General features: G+C 39.3%; 1 non-coding gene across 1 annotated transcript; it reads right to left on the bottom strand.

Annotated features, from left to right (window-relative positions):
* Positions 1–671: 671 nt before the first annotated feature.
* On the bottom strand, positions 672–744 carry TRNAK-UUU (transfer RNA lysine (anticodon UUU)). The gene has a single exon. It is a non-coding gene; the product is annotated as a tRNA-Lys (tRNA).
* Positions 745–21,085: the final 20,341 nt, after the last annotated feature.

Below are 21,085 nucleotides of genomic sequence, written 5' to 3'. Positions count from 1 at the left end.
TGGATGGAAGGGACCGTGACAGATTGAACACCGGGAGAAACCGGATCCAAAGAGCACGCTTCATGGTTTTATGACCCGGAAAATCATTACTGATATATATTTATTATATTTAAAATAACAAGTCCACTTGCTTAATCAATTTAAATATATATATATATTTATTATATTTTAAAATAACAAGTCCACTTGCTTAATCAATTTAAATATATATATATTTATTATATTTTAAAATAACAAGTCCACTTGCTTAATCAATTTAAATATATATATATATATATATATATATATATATATATATTTATTATATTTTAAAATAACAAGTCCACTTGCTTAATCAATTTAAATATATATATATTTATTATATTTTAAAATAACAAGTCCACTTGCTTAATCAAATATATATATATATATATATTTTAAAATTGATTAATCAAATATATATATATATATATATTTTAAAATTGATTAAATATATATATATATATTATATTTTAAAATAACAAGTCCACTTGCTTAATCAATTTAAATATATATATATTATATTTTAAAATAACAAGTCCACTTGCTTAATCAATTTAAATATATATATATTTATTATATTTTAAAATAACAAGTCCACTTGCTTAAAGTTATAGCCCACTGGAATTAGAGTTAAGAGTATTAACAACTGACGCCGTCTGTGGGAATCGAACCCACGACCACGTGGTTAAAAGCCACGCGCTCTACCAGCTGAGCTAAGACGGCTGGTCCTTTAATTTGAACGACCATTTTATAAACGTAAAATTATGCCATGTCAATCAGATTTTATAGAATTCTGGTTGAACCAACTTCAGTAGGCATTCATATTTACGTTTAGATTTTAAAAAGGGTTTCAGAGATAACGATGCACTTTTACATAACGAAGTTGTTAAATTGGTAAGACTTTCATTTACTTTAATACAAAAAATGGAATCATTACCGTAACAACAAACATTTATGAAGATATCAAGAAACACTTCGAATAATTTCATTTTAATGAGTTTTATTCGCAATATTTAATATTTTAAATAATATAATTTCGTTAAAATGAGATGTTGGTTATTATCGAGTAGTATGATGGTGTTGTATTTTTTTGTTCAAATAAAATTATTATATAATTTGTTATTTATTTTAGTGTTTTTAGTGAAAAAATTGGAATAATTGGTACGATCAATTTTAATAGTAAGTTTTAATTTAGAAATTTAAGGTCCAAATTTTTTGGAGCTATTTTAAAGCATCAAATGATATTTTTTGGTTGTAGCTTTTTTAGCTTGTACCATACTCTCAATGTTTATATGCACATTGATACATTTTTAATGGTGCAAAAATCACTCCAATTTAAGTTATTATGTGAAAGTTATGCCTCCAGTAAATTGACCTGCCTTATTGATCACCATGGTATAAGCGGATGCCACGTTGACACCCCATTACTCACACATGTGGGGCTTGCTAGCCACGTGTGAACTTTCAAGAATATTCTAAAAGGTCCAAACCTTTTTTTTTTCAGAAAGAAAAAGCTAATTATATTTATATGAGGGATATAATATTCAAAATTTACATCATGAGTACTCCAAACCTTATCACAATTGAGGGTTGAGGAAATCAAAACCTACCCCTAGACAGTTATTAGATTATTTTAAATTCCATGCTACAAGGACGAGAAGGGGTTTCATTCTTTAGCGTTGTATCTTGTTCCATAGCTGAAAGTCTTATTTTGTGAGCATAATAGAGGAGAGAGATTTTGAAGCAATCATGCAAACCACAATGTCAAAAGATAACTCCATAGTAAGACCGCATTCTTTTCTCATATTAAATTTACTAAAATAAATCTTATATTTTTTTTGGGTAGATGATATATACTTGTAATTGTACTTTCATTTTTATATTTTAATTATTTTATAGATTTCAAATAAAATTAATATTTAATTAATCTAGAATCTAAAGAAAAATTGATTTACATAATTTAAAATTTCAAAATATTATAAAATTTTTGTAGCATCATAAAATATCTAAAACAATTTACAAATTACTCTCTTTAAAAAAACATACCCTTTTATAATTTATTTATATGCAAATTTTTGTTATAATTTATTTATATACAAATTCTTGTTATACTTAAATATGATTATCTTAAATAAATAAATTCACTTCATAAATATATTAAAAGATATATCAATTGTTAACAAAATTTGAATCTTAATTTCATCAATGAAATAACTTTAAAAATGTTCATCTTATTAAGAAAACATGATTATGTCTGGTCACGAGTCTAAAAATAAGGGGGAAAACGACAGGATTAATGTTGGGATGTTGCCTAAAGAGGCCATCAGCATTGCAGAAGTATAATTCATACTTTTAAGATCTCGAAGGAATTTAATTTTTATATTGGGTTTTTTTAGTGTTTGATTCTTATTTTTATTTAATAGGAATGGAAAGTGGTATTTATTCATAATATTGAATGATTTAATTCAAAAGGCAATGAAAATAATAGATTTTATTTTTTCAGAACATAATTTTTTTTTAATTAATTGTAATTTTTTTTAATTAATATAAATTTTTTTTCATATAATTTTTTTTCCTTGTAGTGATATTTATCTCTTTCCTTTTTTTATATAGAACAATGGTATCAAAGTGAGTTACAAATCCATAGTAATCAAGGTTTGGAAAAAATGGAGTCCCAATGAAACCATCATGAGAGCTCAAATCACAATCATTGTGTTTTGTTTCTGGTTCTAGTCATTCTCTGGAGGTGAAGTGCGTAGAGAGAATTCCTTAAGTGTGTAGATAGAATTCCTTATTGCGTTCTAGGCTATCCAGGCCTCTGAAGGTTTTCCAAATCTTGATTTTCATTGATTATTTTAGCGGCTTGGGAGTTTTCAGCATTTCCATAATAATAAAGCTTATGTGCCCCCTCCTTCGAAGCTTCCTATGCTACACGAATGCGGTCAAGATCACGTATTATAAAAACAAGAACAATGAATCTGCAAATTAACATAATACAAATGGGAAGAAGATATGTTTGAGAAGACATTCGATTGGTATAAGCTACTTGAAGAACCTTCCCCGTTGACAAAACGCAGGAAGAAGAGATATTCACATCATTAAGGAAGTATCAGTGTGGTCATTCATAAAGTACACAAGGCAATGTTGATAAAATTTGTGATAATGTGATCTCTGGCTCTCTAGAACATAAAAATAAGCTTGAATGTGCCATTGATTCAAACGCATCCTCTAGAAATAAGTAAAGAAGTTATGAATACACCAAGAAAATAGGTCATACCTCTGATGTAGTTTACATCAGTAGCAACATACAAATCATAGATCTTATAAGGAATCTTTAAATACTCTCATGGATGAGATGCAACCATCAAGAAAGTCATCCATTGGAAGACCATCATGAAAAGAAAAAGACATTGTGATTTCTTATAAGGATGTTCCCCTCATAAATAAACTAAAAAGGTGAGAATGTGTCAAGTTCTAAACAATAACATCTTAGGAAGCATATGGGGTTGCGTTGTTTGGAGAAGAAGAAGAAAGTGAAGATTTTAAAAAGACTATTATTGGGCATAATAATTTTATTTCTCTCTGAATACTACTCACTTCACAAGATTGTGCTCTCTCAAAGCTCCTATCATTGTTCTCTAAGTCTTGGAAATAGAACAGGAAGCCTGAGGTCCAACTCAAGATTGATGACCCCAACACCATCATCCAGGATCTCAAAATCAACCTCATGTACCTTGACAACATGGTACCCCTTTTGACAGAGCATATGGCATTTATGTCCTAGTTTTGGGTTGCTTCCTATGCCTCTGTTGGAGTGTTTTCTTCTCAAAGGTGTACGAAAAGAAACCACTTTAGACTGTGGATGAAAAACAACCCTAACAGTAAAAATGGTTGTTAAACAGTGTAGATCTGTAGCAAATGATAGAAACAAAACCTGCCAAAGCCCTGATCTATGCAACAGAAATAGTTAAATAGCAAAATAGAACAAGAAAATAAGTGCAAGTAACTCCAATAATCCAATGGAAACCAGATATATAAAGAATATATTTTATTAGATGACATCTGTGAAGGGAGAAAATAATGTTACCAGTCCCCCTCTATGTAATGGGTTCTTCGTTATCCTCGATGTCTTCAGCTTTTGTAGAGTCTCTCTCCTCTATAATGTGTAAAACCTAGAAAACAAAATGTTTGAGCTCAAAGAGAACTCAAATGGAAAAGAAAATGGTGTGCAACAACGATAATAATCAGAGCTACAACAGTGAGTGCAGCGATGAAAACAATAAAAAGTGAAGAATGAATGTATAACCCTTCTATTTATAACAAAATATTAGGTTATTCTCGAATAATGGAAAATAATAAAATATTACTAACCAAGTTCTAGAATTCCATATGAAATATTTTATTATATTTGGTTGGAGGGAAAAAATATTTTAATTGGTTAAATACTTTTATTTAGAAATAATAAATAAATAAATAATTATTTATCATCTCAAGGAATATGGTTAAGGAATAATAAATAAATAATGATTTATTTAAGTATTCCTAGGGGATTTAGTCAAACTTGACAAGGAATAATAACTAATTAGTGATTAATTAATTATTCCTAGAGAAAATTTAGATAATTAATGATTTGTCTATTTATTTCTCATAACTGGGTCAAATATGAGAAGGAATATTAGTTAAACAATGGTTTAATTAATTATTCCTAGAAGATAATTAAATAAATAATGATTTATTTAATTATTCTTCATGGGTTTACCCAGAAATAACTTAACAAATGTGGTTTATTAAGTAATTTCTTACAGTGAAAGAAATTTTACTATGGTAAAATTGGTCTTACATGGTGTACTTCAATCCATCTAGTAAATTATGGCTAGATGATCAATTTTTGGTGATAAAAGATTCCCCCCCCCCCAACGTATGAGTGTTAGGAGCAAAAACGTATGATCGAAGTACATTGTAAGGACACAATCACTAAACACCGAAGGGGAGTCAGAGAGAGAGACCAATGGAGCTGAATCGAAAGAGGATAGTGACAGAGGGGGTGAGACCAACTAATTGATGTAAGTCTCCTTTTATGTTGTGGTACTTGATCTCAGTGAGGCGAGGGGAGGCATACCTATACCCGCCAAGATAACTTAGTACAAAAAATAATTATGCGACATGAAAAATGAAACTGAGAAATAAAGTACATGTTGAATGGTACATGACATGCTAGCATAAATGACCTAGAAAATAATACAATGTCCCATATACATAATGCGCCTGGAAAATCATGATCTAGGACTGGATATAATAACATCTAAGTACATGAGATATAATGGCCATTCCCTTAAAAAATGGGTGGGAGGGAGGGTATAACAACTAAAGAAGCCCTGCTAAACAAGAAAAGGGCTCTGCAAAACTGAATGGATCATCTGAAGGAGACATGCATGCTATGAGCGCTGCAAGCGGCAGGAACCAAACCCATCAAATTTGTGGAACTGCATCTGAGGTTGTAGCATAATATGAAGTCATTCGGGCATGTGGGGGGCTACTTGAAGGGCCACCCCCTCATGAGGTTTGAAACATCTCACACACACTCGGGAATCACTGGTATAATCTACTGCATCACTAGACCATCAAGTGTATGAATCACGAAAATGAAACAACCAAGTCAATGGGAAACGATGATTCCCTTTGCTTGATTTGAGGCATCAAACAAAAATTGAAGCTGGAACCAAGGTACACCACTCTTTATGTCATTCTTTTGGAACAGATGTGTTGATGTCGACAGAATAAGGCTCGCCATAGGTGAGGCAATGAAGATCCTCAAATAAGGCACGAGGGAAAATAGTAATGTGACTGATTGACTGACACTAGGTAACATGGGGAAAATGGGACTGAGGGACAAACAAACGACTTCCCTTGTTAGAGCATAAAGTGCATGGTTGACCTAGCAGCGATTGACTCGACTTTGGAGGGGATGGTGGACAATATGACTGAAGGCCAAAATGGGCAACACGGGATGAATGGTATGCAAAGATGAATGGAATACTATGGCATGACATAATGGGACACGAAACAGACTCCATGGATGCAAAGGTGACTCATCGGAGATGCTCTGAACAAGGGCGACTCTATGATGCTGCCACAAATAATAGGCCTAATGGGGACCATAATAACATGAGAAAATTATGGCTACCCATGAGGAAAATCGACATGTGAGGTGAAAAGTGCTAAGGGAAGGTGGTCCCCAAAGTACAAGCATCACATATCATGAAGAAATTCGATTTTAAGAAGCGACGAAGTGACCCTTCTTGGAAAAATGGCTTCTAGGTGAAGTTTCAAATCATTAAAAACTAAGAAAGACCCATCATAGTACTGAGCTTTCCAATGGTGTTGATGGTTTGTCAAACCGAGCTACGGTTTGGTCGTAATGGGCGACAGAAAAATTATGGGTTTTTCCCTAAAAGGATGTTTTCCGTCCAATTTGAATTCATTTTCTAAGTGAGTTGTGATTAATTTGGAGAGGAGGAAAAGACCCTAAATCTTGTGGAGATTGTAGTGGAAAAATCGACCATCAGAATCAGGATATGTGACTTTCAGGTATTTGGCCCTACTCATCTCTTCAATTTTAGTAGTTTATTTTCTGATTTTGGTGCCTCACAGCTCCCTGGGAGACCCCTACTCATCTTCTCGGCTGGATCACACTTTTTGGGCCCAGAACTACACTTTGGCTCGCAAGAAAGAGAGGAAAACCTGCGAGCTAGCAAATTCTGGGCAGAAAACTATGATTTGGAACTGAGAAGGAGAGTGGTCTGCTGACCTAGTGGGGGTTGTAGGATGAACTGTCAAAGCCAGTGTTTTCTTATTTGAATTGAAAATACATGTGGTGTTTTGCACGTATGGCATATTTGAAAATCAATTGGCATGAACGAGATTTGGACACCCTTCGATTTGAGATTCATGGGGATCAGGTGGTTCGAGGGGTGTTGGCTCGCTATGAGGTTCTCAAGTTGTTAGAGAACCCGTTGATGAGGGTAGGCGAACCCTTGTTATTGAGGATCGTGAGAGATTGGGACCCCAACTAGGAGGTCTTTATAGTGCAGGGGTGAAGGGTCGAGTTCACTTTCCAAGAAATTTATTTCTTGACTGGACTCCCCCCCTAGGTGTGGTGGGGGATATACATCCAATGTTGCCTCATGGGAGGAACATTACAGAGTTTGTGGATCGCCAGTGTCCATGTGGTGGTCATGTGTAGGGCACGACCATCCCAATCAGTGATCTAGATAGGCTAGAGACACAGGTTATTGTCGCAGCAGTGCTACGGATTTTGGGCAGCCAAGCGTTCCACCACATCACTGGTAGGCAGATGATGCTTGTGGAGATTGTATTAGCAGGGACCTACTAAGGGTAGTCCTAAATGATGCTATCATCAGTGAAATGACAATTGAGTCTATGCAAGAGATAGGTGAACCATGACTATGCATTTGGTACAGTGCTATGTGCTTTCTTCTTTGAGAAGATACCCACCATCTTCCCTCATGTACAGATTGAGGATGGGGGCCCGTAGAAGCCCAGGATGCACCGTTGGGGGTAACTATTGAGGAGAGGGGGAGGACAGGGGGTCGACGTGTGTTTCGACCTGATCTTTTTTCACACTGGGATTAGATACCCCTTTACATAGATGATTATCCTTATAGAGGATGAACTACCAAGGTGATCCAAACCTACCACTTCCACCTGGACGAACATGGGGACCAGATGGTAAGTGTTAAGTTGTTATTTTTATGTTGCATTTCATATTTTTATCACATGTATATGGTAATGAGCGTAAAATATGTGGTATGCAAATATAGCACCGGTAAAACTGGCAGGATATGTAGGCCCAGCCACAATGCCTGGGGCTGCAGATCATGGAACGCCATTGTCACTCCAGGGTCCAGATGACAGTGCTCTACTCACTGACATATGTCGTAGATGTGATGTGCTCCTGACTAGAGTTTCTGAGCGCAGGTGGCATGAGTTAGACGATCATTACACAAATGATTTTATAGGCCTTCCCTTAGAGTGGCGAGGGAACATGCAGCACATGGCAATGGATTTTTAGGTGGTACATGATCTACAGGTGGGTGGAGCAGAGCCTTTGGTGCGGGATCCACCAGATAGTAACTAGGGATGGGGACATGTGGGTCCCCTTTGTTTTGATTTTTGGTAACATTCTATGGGCATTTCAAATGTATTTAGAGTTGTAGGCTCCAAACACTTTATATATATATATATATATGTTTTATGTGATACATAATGTGATTATGCATCTTTTATATGATGATGATAGTTCACCATGTGTTTTGTTTATGGTTGTCTTCTGTGGTATACATGCGATAAATATCAATCTAGAATGTTATTTGCAATGGTATATACAAAGTTATTTTGGGCTCTAGGAACATGACTGAAAGTAATGGTTTCAAATTCACGTACCAACAAATTAACTCGTAGATATTTTCTAAATAGGACTTGGTTATGCACATGATACACACCATTCAATTGCATGACAAGTAGCAAGGAATCTAAACGAACATGAAGATGAAGGATGTGATGAGCAAGGGCATCGATTAACAAACCTATCACTACATCATATTCGACCTGGTTATTGGTGGCAGACATAATGCACACACCGTGAGAATGGATTAACGTATGCAAGGGGGTGAAAATGGCACATGCTGCCGAGGCTAGATTCCTGGAGAAGCGACTCGCACCATCAACATAACCGATATATAGTGTGGATGATGGATCCATCTGAAAGGTGAAAAAGACAACAAATGAGATGATGCAACCTACCTAAATGCATGACATAAACAAATACACAAAAATCAATGGGATATGCTATGGGTAAAATTTTCTGAGGTAGAGTGCATTGTGAGGATTAGGAAGAAGTTGTCCTTCGAAATCCTCTAGAATATATGCCCCCTTACCCAAGTCCTTACGAATGATGTAAGGTCCTAGCCATAATGATGAGTGAGACAATGATGAAGGATACAATCAACACCGCGATGATAAAGGTCATCGTCGATGAGAAGATAGCGAGGGGCTTGGTATTGGATACGTCATCGATCATCACGAGTAAGATGGGGGGGAAACTTCTGGGTTCGCAAATATGTGATGAAGTACACACGATGGTGCATATCGTCCCAAGGGTAATTAAGGGTAGTCATGGCTTCCATGATGTCCTCATCAGAATGGAAGATGGGCGGACGGGAGGAAGATTGACTACATGATGCGGCGGCAGTACCTGGTGCATCATCCTGAGAAAGAAGGTTCACATACACATCATCTGAACTGGTAGACGATGAGCTAGTAGATGGGAAATCTACCGATGTTGAGACTTGGGTTTCCGACGAAGGAGGTTTGGTAGAAGCACGTGTAGAAACCTCAGAAAGGTTTTCTTGCAAAGAACTCAAGGATGATGACAGGTAAAGGATATGGACCGTGGAGTCTATCATCTCGACATCGGGGGGAGGGATCACAATGGTGGGACCAGAGTCCCCTTGTTTTAGTGTACTAGTGGTACTAGAATCCATAGGTAGAGGAGTAGATGATCCACTACGAGTGACCTCGAAGTCGCAAAGCACTTGAAGGTAGTCGCAAAATTCTTCAAGATGAGGGAAACAATGGGAATAATGACCATAATGATCACACAAGGCACAAGGGTGATTTGTGCGCAATGTTTTAAGTCTTTTGGCTAAATCCAGTAAGGTAAGTTTGACCTCAGGGATATTAGACTCAGGAAACATTTCATGAACCAAAGGTTTGAGAAGAGGAATTTTAGGACAATTATTTGTGCCATGCCCAGCAACTTCACACAAAGTGCATGGAGGTGTTGAATTTGGAGGCATAGGAGCTGGAGGTGCTTGGGGAGCCTTGTCCTTGGGTTCCTTCTTCTTAGCTTTTCCTCCCCTGTCCGGATTCTTTCGCAACAAGAGTGGGTTCCTGTTGAGGTTGCAATGGAACTTAAGCAGTGGCAGGGGTCGTAGGGACTGGTTGAACTGGGGTCAAAGCATGATATGGTTTGAGCTGACTAGGTGGAGTGTTCCCTAGGGGATCAATGTACTAGACTAGGATCCCAAAGTCATATTAGGGAGACTCAATGAAGCCATGACAGGGACATAAAATATTCCAGGAAGAGGAAAAAAGAAAGGTATTTGTCTTGCAAGGTAATGTCCCAGTGGAACAACTCTTGGATGGTTAATACCTAGAGGAATAGTTCCTGATGGGAACAAAGGAGAGGCACCCACAAAAGGAGGAGTTCTTGGAGGGGTGGATCCAGATGGCTCAACTGAGATGGTAACAACAGGGTGTTAAGAAGTTGGTTGTTGAGAAGAGGTATGAGATTGCTTTTGAGTAGCTCATGACACTTGTAACATGCATACACTCGATGAGTTGGGCTCAGAGATGGGAGGGGGAGGACCAGGGAAAGCACTCAACAAGGTGGAACATTTGTAGACTCCAGGTGAAACATCGGTAAAATGGGTCGCAGACTTCTTGCCGGATATCGATGAGATAATGGACTCAGAGGAGGTTAAGGATGAAAACTCGTAATATGTCAACTGATCGATAATGATGATCTTCCCTTCATGGGGGAAGCACATCTTACGGAAAACCGCAGACGTGATGGTTGACATGGCATATTTGTAACTATGACCCAAGAGAATGTTGTAATCTAGAGGGGCATCGATAACCTTAATGTCTACAAAAGCGGTCTTGCCCGCAAGAGTCACTAGACAATTGTGATACATGTCAAGAGGCTGAGAGGGGTGACTGTCCCAAGCACACAAAGTGATGGTGAATGGGCCTGTTAGCTCTGCTATAAAATTTAGCGTTTAAAGCTCAAATTCAGGTCTGGTGGTGGGTTTATGCCGCAAAGAAAGCTTGAAGCAATCTTCTCCTCCTTCCTTCTTCAATTTTCCTCATGCTCTCCCAGCCCCACCATCTTTATTTTTCTCTTGAAACCTCTCTGTTCCACGTTTAAACACTCTATTTCACCTCTAGTTTACCTTTGAAACTCTGTTAAATCCCGTGTTACCGCTAAGCTCCGAGTGCTAAACTTTACCCACCGTATGACCAAACCATGTGACTTGGTGCTTTCATAACCCTCTGCCCTTCCTCGGCCCTTCATCGTTCTCTAATCTCCGTCGTTGATTGCCCTGATCTAACGGTCTCCGCGTTTCTCGCTCGCATGTTAAACCTCGTGCGCTTTCCTCGCCATCCGACCGTCCGTCGCACGATCGGACGGTAGTCGCAAGCCCTGCTTGCACGACCTGTCTGCTCGTTAACGCGCGATCGTGGTGGTTTCTCGCCAGCCCCATCTGCCACCTGTCATGCAAAGACTGGATCATTGGCTGTTGTACGTATACCACCAAACCCCGGTAGGCGGTGCGGGGAATACTGCTTACCGCCTACCCGTACGATCCCCACTCATTAACGCTCGCACAGTTTCCCGCTCCCAATAGCCGTCGGATCTGCCTGAACGTGATCCGACAGCCTTCATCTGTCTCCGCCCGTTTTTCCGTGATGGCTCCTTCCGATCCAATCTCGTCCGTCCGTTTGAGCCATCCAACGATTAAAATTCATTCCCAGGCCCTCGTTCATTCGCCATGCGGTTTCCGTGTTTTTGGCCTGTCCTATGCACGCAAAGGAGGAAGGAAGCTATGATCTGGTACTCTGCGGATAGAATCCTCAGCAACCACATTTAAAGAGTAGCATGGCTGAGAAAGAAAGGACGATCCTCGAGCAGTTCAATGCCTATAACAGTTATTGAAATTTATTCAAACAATACTCAATCTATTCAGGAAGGACTACAAAGTACCAGTGAATGTCAAATTGATTTATTAAAACACACAGTTTGCAGCAGAGACCCATATTAGATTGTAAATGTGGTTGGTGGTCCATTATGACCCCTCCATGCATAACATAGCAGAGTGTTTTTGTAATCAACCTTTATATATTCCCAGCAAACAGATGTAATAGGTTGATGGATTTTATTTTGATGTAAAGTTCAACTTCTGGAGACTATAACTACTGTGATAACTGCAGTGTCTGGTCTTCATTTTCAGCTAATGCAAGATTCTTTTTTTGTTAATTGCTCACTTTCCACTTCTTCTTTGTTCTAGGCTGTGTCGGTTATGCATTTGTTCATGTGCTCTTGATGTTTAGCATTAGAGGGGCTGGCATCCCACCTCTGTGTTAGAATCTAGTATGTTTCATTGAATATGTATGCAGGTTTCTGTTATCTTGGTGCCAGAGAGCTGTCATCCTGTCTGAGTATTAGGAAATAGATTTGCAGACCTCTTTACTGGTTGTAGCTGGCCATCACAGGATTCTGTGCATCTGCTGGTGTGATCAGTATTCTCCATTTCCACTTAATCCTCAAACTGTGAGTAATTGGTGGTCTAAAGCCTTGTAGTCTGGGGGTGTTCACCCATGTCTGGGGTTAAGCATAGTAGAAGTGGTTATCTGGATTGAATATGCATCATTCCTTCCATTCATCCTCCATTTTCCAACATTTTATGTTGAGTTTGTAATGTTCCTAAGCATCTCTAATATACAACCTAGGAGTGTTTCTTGGGGTGATAACATTAATTGGCGCCATTGTCGGGGAGAGGAGATTGAAGCTCAGCTTCCCTAAGAGAATGACACAATTCCAGATTTTGATGATAGACAAGGTCTGGGCACTTTTATGGTTGTAATCATCTATCTGGCGACTCCACTAGAGGGGTACCAACCTTTGGCGACTCCACATCGTAGTCCTGGCTCAGTTGGTAAGGCATGCTCGGAGAAATCTTCAGATATCACCAGCTGAACCAGTACCTGATCCTGAGAAGATCATTAAGCAGAAGAAAGCGTCGTAGAAAGGAGCATCAGGACTAGGTAAGCCTTAGAAATTCCATGTATCTCTGTTAGTGAAAGTCACCTTTAGAGATTCATAAAGCTCCTTAATCATTCATCTCCCTTTCGGATTTCAGTTCAAAGAAAGAATCTTTCCATGCTGTCCATCATATTCCTCTGTTTTTGTCATCCTTTTCATTGATTAATTCCACTCAGTCTACCAGTATCCTTTCATATACCCTAGTCATCGTAGGTCAGCAAGCCCTTAAAAAGATAGAAAGAATCGTAGCTGCCCAGTATGGACCCTTGGTCTTGCCTGTCCATTTGAATGCCATGCTTGCAGGAGATTATCAAGAATATATGCCTAAGTTTACTGGTGCAGCAGGAGTAACAACTGAAGAGAATTTAGAGGCCTTTAATAGTTATGCTGATAACCTGGATATCAATGAAGAGGATGTCTGGATGAGGGTTTTTGTCCAAAGCCTAGATGGGGAAGCTAGAAAATGGTTTAGAGAATTACCCCCTAGGTCTATTGCAGACATTGAGGCCCTAGATGATGTGTTCCTAAAGCACTAGGGGAATAATAAAGATCTGCTCTTTTATCATACTGAATTTGGGAACTTGCAGAGAGAATATGGTGAGTTGTTGTCTGATTTCAACATTAGATTCAATCATATGTATAACATAATGCCAGCTGAAGTAAGACCCACCCCTGCTTCTGCCATGCTCACTTATGCCCATGCCTTTGACTCTCAATTCTGCCTGCTGTTAAGAGAAAGGGGATGTGCTTCTTTGGCTGATATGCAAGATGTAGCTTTTGAAGTAGAATCAAACATTTTGGCTGCAGAGAAACTTGAAGGTGATGCTGAAAGGAGAAGATGGGGAGGGGAGTCCTCATCATCCTCAGAGCCTGAGATCGATGAATTAGCTAGGATGATTGAGATTTTTGCCTCTAAAGTTTCCAAATTAAAGGTTGAGCAGTATTCTGAGCAAGCAGGAGCTCCTTGTTCCTTTACTCTTTCAAAGCCAAATCCATATAGAGGAACACAGGAGCAGTTGCATATTTTGCAGAGAAATCAAGGTGCAAATGAAGATCAAAGGGTGAAGACCCTTTGTCAGAATTTAGTCATGGAAGAAGAGCTGTTTGAAGAAGAGGAGGAGGTCCATGGTTTGGAAGATAAGGGCAGTGCCCCTTTCCTAACCAGAGCTGCCTATGAAGAAGCATTATCCAGAGGCACTGCTTGTTAGTTTGTTATACCTGCAGAACAACAAGATTATCAGCAGCAACAACTAGTAGCAGGCCCTACCATCCTCCAAGAAGCTGTGCCCAAAGCCAGCTCATCTTCACATGGCTATGCAGATCTGCAAATTTTTCAACCTGCTTTTGTCCCCTACCCAGTAATCAATAAGGGAGAAGAAGGCTCCCCATCGTCTTTTGTTTCTCTGGCTGCTCAAGTGACAATCCCTCAAAGTTGCCCCTTGAACACTGAGGCAGAACAAAATTCAATTCTCAAGGCTGAGATTGATTACCTCAGTCTTGATATTCTGAAACCTGCTCAGGTGGCCTCAACACAGACTGAAAAGGCAGCTTATCAGATGACAGAGGAAGAGAATGCACAGTCTTGGAACTCCTCCTTGGATGTGGACTGTTCTCAGAAAAATAAAGGAGCAGATCATGTCTCTGTGTCCCCTGCACAAGAGTACATTGGTCCACCATTTATACTAATTGTGCAGGCCACAGAGGACACAGAGAAGTACACAGCAGTCATGATTATTCAGCAGGTGTACAAAGGCTCCCATGAAGAACATCCAAGGAAGAGAGCACACAGAAGGGAGATGAAAGTTGATCCATATCTACCTATTAAGCTCAAATGTCCTAAACTCTTTGAGGTAGAGGATCAAATCAATCCAGTTTTGCAGCTTTTTGATGAACCGACTGACAGGCAACAATTTTGGTGGCCCAGCAGATGGGCAGTTTTTGAAGTTTTAAGTTTTCATGCCTTAATGTTGTAATTGTGCTCTTTTTAGTATAGACTTAATTAGACTCCATGCCCAATGGATACTAGGCAATGTTTTTAAGCTGATTTTGTATGAAGGCATTGGTCTACAGTTCTTGAGACCTCACAAGGAGGATCTCATCCCTAGAAGGAGCCAGTGTTAGCTCTGCTATAAACTTCAGCGTTTAAAGCTCAAATTCGGGTCTGGTGGTGGATTTATGCTGCAAAGAAAGCTTGAAGCAGTCTTCTCCTCCTTCCTTCTTCAATTTTCCTCATGCTCTCCCAACCCCGCCATCTTTATTTTTCTCCTGAAACCTCTCTATTCCATGTTTAAACACTCTATTTCACCTCTGGTTTACCTTTGAAACTCTGTTAAATCTTGTGTTACCACTGAGCTCCGAGTGCTAAACTTTACCCACCGTATGACCAAACCGTGTGACTCAGTGCTTTCATAACCCTCTGCCCTTCCTCGGCCCTTCATCATTCTCTAATCTCCACCGTTGATTGCCCTAATCTAACGGTCTCCACGTTTCCCGCCTGCATGTTAAACCTTGTGCGCTTTCCTCGCCATCCGACAGTCCATCGCGTGATTGGATAGTAGTCACAGGCCTTGCTCGCACGACCTGTCTGCTTATTAACGCATGATCATGGTGGTTTCCCACCGGCCCCATCTGCCACGTGTCGTGCAAATACTGGATCGCTGGCCATTGTATGTAGACCACCGAATCCCGGTAGGTAGTGCGGGGAATATCACTTACCGCCTACTCGTACGACCCCCACTCATTAACGCTTGCGCAATTTCCCGCTCCCGATAGCCGTTGGATCTGCCTGCCCGCGATACGACAACCCTCATCTGTCTCCGCCTGTTTTTCCCCAATATCTCCCTTCGATCCAATCTCGGTCGTCTGTCTGAGACATCCAACGATTAAAATTCATTCCCAGGCCCTCGTTCATTTGCCATGCGGTTTCCGTGTTTTTGGCCTGTCTTGTGCACGCGAAGGAGGAAGGAAGCTATGATCCGGTACTCTGCGCATTGAATCCTCAACAACCACATTTAAAGAGCAGCATGGCCGAGAAAGAAAGGACGATCCTCGAGCAGTTCAATGCCTATAGCAGTTATTGAAATGTATTCAAACAATACTCAATCTGTTGAGGAAGGACTACAAAGTACTAGTGAATGTCAAATTGATTTATTAAACACACAGTTTGCAGCAGAGACCCATATTAGATTGTAAATGTGGTTGGTGGTCCATTATGACCCCTCCACGCATAGCATAGCAGAGTTTTTGCAATCAACCTCTATATATTCCCAGCAAACAAATGTAATAGGTTATTTTGATGTAAAGTTCAACTTCTGGAGACTGTAACTACTGTGATACCTACAATGTCTGGTCTTCATTTTCAGCTAATGCAAGCTTCTTTTGCTATTAATTGCTCACTTTCCACTTCTTATTTGTTCCAGGCTGTGTCTATTATGCATTTGTTCATGTGCTCTTGATGTTTAGCATTAGAGGGGCTATCATCCCACCTCTGTGTTAGAATCTAGTATGTTTCATTGAATATGTATGCAGGTTTCTGTTATCTTGGTGCCAGAGAGTTGTCATCCTATCTGAGTATTAGGAAATATATTTGTAGACCTCTTTACTAGTTGCAGTTGGCCATCACACGGTTCTGTGCATCTGCTGGTGTGATCAATATTCTCCATTTCCACTTAATCCTCAAACTGTGAGTAATTGGTGGTCTAAAGCCTTGTAGTCTGGGGGTGTTCACCCATGTCTGGGGTTAAGCATAGTAGAAGTGGTTATCTGGCTTGAATATGCATCATTCCTTCCATTCATCCTCCATTTTCCAACATTTTATGTTGAGTTTTTAATGTTCCCGAGCATCTCTGATATACAACCTAGGAGAGTTTCTTGGGGTGATAACAGGGCCAATTTGGGTGACTTGAGCTGCTTCCAAACAACAACGAGTATCATGCAGGTGGATGCGCCTTCGTCAATAATGCATCATGAGATGATGGCAATACAGACTCAGATTGGTATCTGGAAAGCAATGGATGGAGGTAATAGAGGATGTTTTGACTCATCAACAAGAAAGACAATTAAACAATCGTCTAAAGGATCTACTGTGCCCAAAGCAATTAGTATAGATTTCTTTTGAGATTGGCACGATTGGAGAACCTCTAACGTCGACATGCCAGTCAGTGATTGTGCCAAGTCGTCTACTATACTGTGTGTGTGGGAAGCTCGATTATAAGTTGCATTACAATGTAATGGCCCCTTGGGGATCTTGGGAATTGACTCAACTTTAGGTGGCGGGATCTATAACAGACCATTTAATGTCGTAAGAGGCTCAGTAATTTCTTTAGTTTTGGTCTCAGTTGCAGACAAAGTCGATGGCTTGTTGTATTCACGCGATCGAGTTTGCAAATTGACATCAAAGGTATTAACCTTGTCATAATTCATCATGAGGATCTAACAGTCACCAAGACTAGAAGGTTGGGGAGTATGGGCTTCTTGACCTTGCTGAGATTGAGCAACAACAAATCCTTGTTGAGGGAAAGGATTCGTAAGCATAGCCAGTTGAGATGGCACAAGATTCTGAGGCGGTTGCTGCATGGGAAGTTGACCTCTAGAAGTTGCTTGGGCTTCCCACATTTGGTGCATCTGGGGTAAGAGGGGACACTCATGAGTATAATGGCCATGTACACCACAACATGCATGAGGATTGTTCGTACGAATAGCCTTGTTCTACTTGGGTTGGTTTCCCTGTTTCTAGTTGTCGGTGTTAGGTTGGTTACCCTGGGGTTAATTAGGTTGATTACCCTGCTTACCCTTGTTATCCTTCCCTTTATTATTTTTCTTTGAATTTTTGGGATTGTTCACACTCTATTGTGCATACGCTTGGCCATGAGGGGGCGATGGATGTTGGGGCTAAGGATGCATGGGAGGTTACCGTGCTAATTCCTGAGGGGTTGGAGTGTTCGATGGTGCATAGGTGTAAGATGGTGAAGGGGCAACGGTCTGGTAAAAAGGTTGTGCACTAGCTAGCCTTGACATTTGCTGATGTGGTTGGGTGAAGGCATAAGATGTTCTTTGTCCTGAATACATGTTGCTGGCAGGAGGGCGGTAAATGTTGGAGGAACTAGTGCCCCCCTTCGGATGGCCATAACCCTACTGAGTATATGGCGAAGGATGTGAAATAACTCTGACAATACCGTCGGTGGCGTGAGATGCCTCCATGCATTGGCACCACCAGGACAAGTGAGGTCTGGTATAACGATATAGACATAACTAGATTGAGTGTAAATCAAGTCATATCCTAGCACAGTCTGGAGAGCCTCCTCCTCTGTCTGAGGAAAGTGAGGTGTGACATCTTTGGCAATGGGCACTAAAAGAGTCATAAGGAACCAATCAAGGTAGACACGGTCTTCAAAGGAAGGAGCATGACACATGATCCTCCTTCTATGCCATTCCTGGATATGGTCGGAAAGATGGGTGGCAGAGGACTGACAAAAGGTGGTCAAGAAATCAGTACCGGTGTCCTATCGGAGAGGTAACTGAAAATATGAAAGGAGTGCTTTAGCAAGCGTCATAAAAGTGGAACGAGAAGCAGAGGGTTGGTCAATGTACCACTTCGCAACATCTCTAGTAAGCGTGTGTTGGAATAACCAAGACGAATGAAGTTACTGGTGATGGAATTGGACGAACACCACATATGGAAGTAGTAGACGTGATTGGTGGGGTCCTCTCTAGAATTTCCCTCAAACTTGGGAATGTTTGAGGGAAGCTTAGTTAGCATTGCTAGCCAACCAACATCCTTGTGTATGGGGTCATTAATCAACTGGCTAAAATCCGGGAGACTTAACCTAGTCATGAAAGGTAGCAAATGAGTTGCTGGGACAGTTCCTGTAATGGTTTCACTAGATGTGATTACCCGGATAGAGCCAAAGCCACCACCAGGTTGGTTTCTTGCACATGCAGTGGGTCCTGACATGATGATGGTATGCATTGAAGGAGGCTCAAAATCAGATTAGGAATCAGATGAACCAGAAGAAGAGCTGGTATGGGGACTCAGAGGATGACTAACTCGAACCCTGCGGGGAGGAATAATATGTCCAAGCGGAAACTGGGGATGAAGAACTAAAAGTCTCCACGACAAATGCCTTGGTGGCATAATTGTTACAAGACACAAGTGACACAGAAGTGGTGAAGGGAGATAAACAAAATGTCTTTGTCTTTGTTTGGGGAGATAAATTAATTAAGTTAAGTCTTGGCTTGGCGGTGTAAACCAAGTGCCCTTTGCTTAAGGTGTGCTTGTGTGTGCAAGTGTGTTTATTAATTAAGCCTAGATTATGTTTGAAAAAAGAAAAAGATTGTTGAAATAAACTGAAATTAAAAACAGAAAATGAACAACAAATCAACTATCTAAAACCCCACCCAAATTGGGGTTGCAAACATTGTGCTGGTTTGTGGCTAAATCAATTGAAAACACAAAAATGTCCAATAGATCTAAGCATCGGCATGACTGGGATCAAATGACACTATGTTGCTGGAAAGTGGTGCAGCAACAACAAAAAACCAGTGAGGAAAATCGCTGCAAAATATAGGGAGATGGGTGTGAAACCTAGGGAAAACAGTGGCACCCTAAGGAAAATGACCAAACAAGGTTCAAGAGGGAGCTTTTGATGGAAACGATCTATATGTTAAGATCTTAAAAAGGAAGGTACAGATCGAGAAAATATGGCTTAAAGCACTGCAAAAACTTGGACTTCTTACTCAGTTAAACTCCTCCTACAAAGGTGGAAGCGTACTAGAAGCCCTAAGGAGCTAAATTCCACTTTGATGAATGAAACATAGTATATCAAAGCCTAAGTGGGCTAAGAAAGTGGTCAACCAACCCAACAGACTGCTCTCGACAAAACCCAGAAAAGGATCATAAATTTTCCTAGAAACCCTAAAATTGCAGGGACTGACCTAATTCAGGGGATATCGCACTTTTTGGGCCAAAAAGTGCGTTTTGGACCTCTAGATCATAGGTTTAGGGCAGAAAAGTTTTTTTTTTTGCTCCTCAGTTCTCAGGCAGCAAGTCTTGGAAAAATTTGTCATCTCTGTCGCGGCTGGTTCTTGTGACCAGCATAAATAACCATAAAACTTGCAGAAGTTATAAATTTGACTGATCTAGTGTTAGAATGCTATTAAACAACATTAAGAGATTGAAACAAGAAAAACGCTAAGTTGAAAATCAAAGGTCACCCAGGTTTCTAAATCAGAATTAAAAACGCAGTGGAATCGCCATCTATCAGCGACAATCAGAAAATCCCCAGCGGAGTCGCCATTTGTTGGAGTGTTTTATTCTCAAAGGTGTACGAAAAGAAACCACTTTAGACTGTGGACAAAAAGCAACCCTAACAGTAAAAATGGATGCTAAACAATGTAGATTTTCAAAAGATAATAGAAACAAAACATGCCAAAGCCCTGATATTTGCAACAAAAATAGTTAAACAACAAAATGGAATAAGAAAATAAGCACAAGTAACTCCAATAATCCAATGGAAACCAGATATATAAAGAATATAATTTATTAGATGACACATGTGAAGGGAACAAATAATGTTACTAGTCCCCCTCTATGTGATGGATTCTTGGCTATCCTCAATGTCATTAGCTTTTGTATAGTCTCTCTCCTCTATAATGTGTAAAACCGAACAAACAAAATGTTTGAGCTCAATGAGAACTCAAATGGAAAATAAAATGGTGTGCGACAATGATAATAATCAGAGCTACAACAATGAGTGCAACAATGAAAGTAATCAAAAGTTAATAATTAATGTAAAACCCTTCTATTTATAACAAAATATTAGGTTATTCTCGAATAATGGGAAACAATAAAATATTATTAACCAAACTCTATAATTAACCATATGGAATATTTTATTATATTTGGTTGGAGGGAAAAAGTATTTAAATTGGTTAAATACTTTTATTTAGAAATAATAAAAAAATAAATAATTTATTTATCATCTCAAGGAATATGGTTACAAAATAATAAATAAATAATGATTTACTTAAGTATTCCTAGGGGATTTAGTCAAACTTGATAAGGAATAATAACTAATTAGTGATTAATTAATTATTCTTACATAAAAATAAGATAATTAATGATTTATCTATTTATTTCTCATAATTAGGTCAAATATG

This window comes from Pinus tabuliformis, chromosome 6 (assembly GCF_031772625.1).
Source record: "Pinus tabuliformis cultivar Carrire ecotype Pingquan chromosome 6, CPIR1, whole genome shotgun sequence".
In the NCBI taxonomy this organism is placed as follows: Eukaryota; Viridiplantae; Streptophyta; class Pinopsida; order Pinales; family Pinaceae; genus Pinus; species Pinus tabuliformis.
Note: the sequence above shows the minus strand (reverse complement) of the source record. Positions and strands in the feature narration are given on the sequence as shown.